We start from the raw sequence: 6,367 nt of genomic DNA on the forward strand, positions 1-6,367 counted from the left end.
TCCAGCCATTGTTCAACTACTAAATTGTCTGTTTTACTTACTAGTACACTTGGTACAATAAAAAACCTGATAATAAATTGTTCAAATAAGGCCTTTGAAAATAGTGGAATTAATTACTTTTGGAGTGTCAAAAACTCGTTGGAAGTACTTGATAAATTGCATGCATATATTGGTGATTTTGAATCTGTTCAAAGTTTTGATTTTTCCACCCTATATACCACTTTGCCTCATATTCTTATTAAGAAAAAATTCACATCCCTAATTAACTGGGCATTTAAAAAGTCGGAATGCGAGTACATATGTTCAAACTCTTTTAGATCATTTTTTAGTAGCAATAAACAAAAGAACTATGTCAATTGGACATGCTTTGATACTATTTATGCACTTGAATTTTTACTTGATAACATTTTTTTTTCGCTTTGGAGATTCCGTATATCGTCAAGTTATTGGAATTCCAATGGGGACTAACTGTGCACCACTTATTGCGGACCTGTTTTTGTATTGTTATGAGTTACAATTTATGACTAAAATTAGCAAAGACCCATCAAAACAACATTTGATACAAAAATTTAACAATACTTTTAGATATTTGGATGATATATTGGCTCTAAATAATGACGACTTCAGTATGTATACTAAAGAAATTTATCCTGTAGAACTTACTTTAAATAAAGCTAATGATAACAATGACCACTGCCCTTTCCTCGATCTTGATATCTATATCATAAACGGGAAGCTTAATACAAAAATTTATGATAAAAGAGATGATTTTTCATTTCCTATTGTTAATTATCCATTTTTAGATGGTGACGTTCCCTTGTCACCATCTTATGGTGTTTATATATCTCAACTTGTACGATTCGCTCGTGTATGTAACAATGTATTAGATTTTAGCGAGAGAAATTTATGTATTACTGAAAAATTATTACACCAGGGTTTTCGATATCACAAACTGGTCAAAACATTTACTAAATTTTATCACCGGTATAAGGAAATAATTCGTAAATATAACTCAACATGCAGACATCTTATACGTTCAGGTATTTCACATCCAAAATTTTATGGAAATATTCTTTATAAAGCACAAAAATGTCAGTATTCTCCTCAGAAACTAACAAAACCTTTAAATAGACTTATTAAAAGGGGATATAGTTACGATACTGTTGTCAGGTCATTAAAGATTGCATATTTTGGCTTTAACATTGATTCACTGATAGGGTCTTTGCATCGGAACTAAACATATTTATTTCTTAAAAAAACAGTTGTTGGCATGACACGGGTTATGTTCTTCTCATATATTTTATGATAGTATGATACTAAACCCCTAACGGGAGGGATTGTACCTGATATTCATATGATGAAGACATAATCTTTCAATCAGTTTAATTGAGGTCTGGAGCTGGCATGTCAGTTAACTGCTAGTAGTCTGTTGTTATTTATGTATTATTGTCATTTTATTTATTTTCTTTTGTTACATCTTTTGACATCAGACTCGGACTTCTCTTTAACTGAATTTTAATGTGCGTATTGTTATTGTTTTACTTTTCTACATTGGCTAGAGGTATAGGGGGAGGGTTGAGATCTCATAAACATGTTTAACCCCGCCGCAATTTTGCGCCTGTCCCAAGTCAGGAGCCTCTGGCCTTTGTTAGTCTTGTATGATTTTAAAATTTTAGTTTCTTGTGTATAATTCGGAGTTTAGTATGACGTCCATTATCACTGTACTATTATGCATATTTTAGGGGCCAGCTGAAGGACACCTACGGGTGCGGGAATTCTCGCTACATTGAAGACCCATTGGTTGCCTTCGGCTGTTGTTTGCTCTATGGTCGGGTGGTTGTCGCTTTGACATATTCACCATTTCCTTTCTCAATTTTATTCAGTGTAAAACTTTGAGCAGGTGCCAGGTAATTTGCATTTACAAATCCAAAATTTTAAAACTTGAGTTGGACAACATTGTCATGTTAATTATGCCCCACGACACCAGCTTGTCTGGCAAAACAGCCGTTAGATGTCATAGTAATCTAAACTATAGATACATGTATGAAAAAAATGATTATTTAAAAAATAATCCAGGTTGGTCAGTTTATATGTTTGTAATAATTTAGGAACAAACACCCAAGTCAAGGCAAAAACAAATACAAACATATTGATAACAATTGCAAGAGTGCAGTAGAACTAAATAGGAAAACATGCATGCTATCAGACAATTGAGGGATTCAAGCCAAGGCTACCCTTCAACATGTTCAAAAGTTGAATTGCCATTGTACACATACAATGTACATGTATGATCATCATGTAGCATGAACCATCAATGGCTGTTAAACTTGTCACATTGACACAGACACTGCCACAACACTAATTAATTGATACATGTATATATACTAGCATGACTATAGTAATATATAATTTTTATATAAATATCCATCTAAACATGCTATGACGCTAAAAATCATCTGATAATTTAATCAGTATTTGATTAAAAGTCAAATGCTCATGTACATGATGTAGGATACAAAGAAACATAAATAAAGAGCAAACAAACAATTGACCGTTCATACATGGGAGTTTTTTCTGTTTAATTTCTATGAATGTAAGAAGAAGTTGATACTTTACATGTACAAAACAATGTACAGTACGTGTACTTCCCATTTTAATCTGATATCCATACTATAATTAATTTTTTTTATACAATAACTAGTCGAAAAATTTAAATACAGACAAATATTCAACGACTGAGCGAATAAGACACAAGTTCACCAAGGTGCATTTTCCCTGAGTAAATTTTTAGCGTTGTAAGGTCACAAGTTGTAAAGCTTTTCAATATTTGAATTCTTTGATTATTTATTCTTTTTATTACATTATGTACATGTACATTGGCAAATAGCATTTTTACAACAAATATTAATCTATTATAAAATGTATGTGTTTTTTAATATATGTCCAGTTTTCCCTTTATTATATTTGGTAAGAAAATTTGTATTATAAACTAACAAACATCATTTGTACATACATACATGTACAAATGATGTACATGTACATTGTACTGCTACATATATACATTCCTTATCTATGTGCTATCAAAATGAAGAATATTTTTGTAACAGAAATTTATGTTTCATTTTTTAGAGAAACCATCCTTGTTAAAGATGTAAAATTAATCCCTCCAAACCTACAAAACACAATAGATAAGGTAAGTTGCAGATTATCTGAGATATTTTTGATTATCATCCCAAGAAATGTAGCATACATGTATTACTCTTCTTTCATTTATATGATAATGAAGATACATGTATCTTGTAATTTGTACAGTTGTATATATGTATTTCTGCCATCTGTCACTGTTAATTTAAATGTACATTAGGGAGCAGTAAGACTAATGGTGTGTATTTTCATTAAATAGTACACAGGGTTTTTTTTGTGTTCAGATTGATAGCAATTGTGTTGTCAATTGTTGTAGTGTCATTGATAAATGAATGAAATAAATGGTTGTACCTAAAATTATTTGAAACCTGTCTGAACTTAACTTATATATATAGATACAAATTACATTGTATTATAACCAATTTTTATTTACATTTGTATATCTATATGTACATGTACATGATCAATGTATCAATGATGACAAGGAACTTTTTAATTAAATTTCAGAGATGCTAATTAACCTTGTTAATGACTGTGGAGAACTAGTGCTACATTTACCTAATACACAGACAAACACAAATGGGCATACATGTAGGTAATAAATAGAGCAGTTTTCTAAGATACATGTTCATGTTCATGATGTTTATTGTTATATCATGTATATTAAATGCCTTGTTTTTAAAAAAATATAGATATTAGAAACATGAACACATATGTACATGTTCCATGTTTACATGTATTAGAGAGTTATCTAACCTGTTTAAAAGCTGATAACTACTTAGTACTATCAAAATTTTAGTCTATTTGTTTCTCTATTTGTCCATGATTTATCTTATAATGGATAGAGTTTGAAAATTAAATCTGTAAAGTTGGATAAAATATTCATAATGCTTGCATTGGTACAAAGCCATTTTGAAAATAAGAAGATGTGGTATGATTGCCAATATGAAAACTCTACCCAATACATGTACTTCACATGACATATAAAGGAACCACTTTAAGTCACCATACAACCTTACACAATAAGACAAACCCATACTACATAATCAGCTATAAATTTAAACAATTCAAAGGAGAAGACTAAATACAACTACTGAATTATTGGTTATACAGCATTAAAATACAACTACTGAATTACTGGTTCCTGACTTGGGACAGGCACATACAGAATGTGGCAGGGATAAACTAGATTGAACTTTATTAAAAAATTACCCATTATCAAACTAAAAATGCCTATTACTAAGTGAACTCAGATTACTCTGCTGTTTACATATTTGTTAAACTATAATTTGCTTCTTGTAGAAATTAGCCTGTGATATCAAGATGCAGATATATCCACCAGATACCAAATGCCACACCAAAGCAGACATTTTCAAATGTTGAGAGACCTATGAAAACATCTACATCCTTCTTCGGACTTTGAAACAACTGATTGAGTATGTTAGCTAACATTTAATCAATTATGTTTGAACAGTGCTACACAACAGCCTGGGAGGATTTTGCTTTTTCCACCGGCCCACTCCAACTTTAATCTCTTTTTTGTTAAAATATTGATATCTAATGCTTATCTGCTTTTTTTCAATTGATTGTACTTGCAAGTCTTTTGATTAAACAAAAGAAATTGCATGCCCACTCCTATGGGTGGGCAGAGTTGACAAGCTAGAAATTTTGCCCACTCCCACTGTGGACGGGTGGACAACGCAAAATCCACCTGAGCTGTAGTGTATATTTGAAAGTCAATGACTTCTATTAAAAAAAAGAAAAAAGAAATCTAGAACTTTACAATCTTTTTTTTAATGCCCCTATTTATATACAAAAGAAGATGTCATATGATTGCCAAAGATACAACTCTCCACAAGAAACCAAGTGACACAGCAATTAACAGCTACAGGTCATTGTAAGGCCTTCAACAATGAGCAAAGCCCATACCGCATATTCAGCTATAAACATGATAAAAGGCACTGAAATGACAAATGAAATATTATGCATGGTGGGGGTGAAATAAAAAGTGTCTTCTGACCCCTGATCCCCCTACATTTATTTCTGGAACATACCTCAGTGTTGCAACACATAAACACATTTGGTAGTCAGATTGCTTTCAACCATATACTATAGTGATAGTTTTCTTCTTCAGAATGCTAAATTTAAAAGTTTTAATTAATTTGTGATGAATTTTCTTTTTTACTTCCAGTGAGGCAAGATGTTATCTCTCATATCAAAGAGATGGAATATGAAACTGGCAACCAGTATTGATATAATGTGGTACTAAAAGCTCCAATACCATCAGGGGCTGAAGACATAACAGGAATTGTGTGGGATTTGACCAACCTTAGACAAAAGAGAAAAGTTGTTGCTGCATTACAGATATTTTGAACTCAGCAATTCTTATTAATGTTTTTAATGTTAATTCTCTCTCTTATGAATAATATGATATCTATACTTGCAATGAGCATGAATTGAAAGTTCCTCATGTCTGTAAAACTGTTTTCCCTTGACATTGACCACATTTCATGGATCAGTGAAAAAAGTTATGTACCCATGGTCAAGTCCATGTATCAGATTCAAAAAGCAATAGGTCTGCTTAATTTGGTATACTGTATGATTGATCCTGATCTCATTGTCATGCTTTATTGATCAATGTTAATATTCAAAAGATTTAATATTGATTGTACATTGCATATATAGATATGATAATATTTATTTGTATCCTTTGAACCATCATGACCATGTTATACTTTCATGATAATGTACAAATAAATATTGAAATGTGATAGAGTTTATTAATATCATCGAAGAAGATTATTTCTATTATTTATTATGTGCATGAAGTAGAATAAACACTTTCTGAAATATTTCATGGGAGATAATTAACCTAACTGAGTTCAATGTTGAACAGGAATGATGGGGTATTTTTTAATGAGCTCTAGTTAATGCTGGTGTGAAATATAAGAAAATGCATCCTCAGTCTGGGCCCTAATGCTTTCATGTGATGTCTGGTGTTGCACATTGGACAAAATCGAAAACATGTAGCAAAACCATAAATATTGTCCAACATGTTTAACCCCACCACATTATGTATGTATGTGTCTGTCCCAAGTCAGGAGCCTGTTATTCAGTGGTTGTGGTTTGTTTGTGTGTAAAATATTTGTTTTTTGATCATTTTTTTTTTAAATAAGGCCGTGTGTTTTCTTGTTTGAATTGTTTTACATTGCCATTTTGGACC

General features: G+C 31.4%; 1 long non-coding RNA gene across 1 annotated transcript; it reads left to right on the plus strand.

Annotated features, from left to right (window-relative positions):
- The first annotated feature begins 1,878 nt into the window (after positions 1-1,878).
- Positions 1,879-5,915, plus strand: LOC139498884 (uncharacterized). The gene is made up of 5 exons (XR_011658037.1): positions 1,879-1,907; positions 3,130-3,193; positions 3,652-3,735; positions 4,447-4,580; positions 5,336-5,915. It is a non-coding gene; the product is annotated as an uncharacterized lncRNA (long non-coding RNA).
- The last annotated feature ends 452 nt before the right edge of the window (positions 5,916-6,367 follow it).

The sequence above is a fragment of the Mytilus edulis genome, chromosome 12 (genome assembly GCF_963676685.1).
Source record: "Mytilus edulis chromosome 12, xbMytEdul2.2, whole genome shotgun sequence".
Taxonomy (NCBI): Eukaryota; Metazoa; Mollusca; class Bivalvia; order Mytilida; family Mytilidae; genus Mytilus; species Mytilus edulis.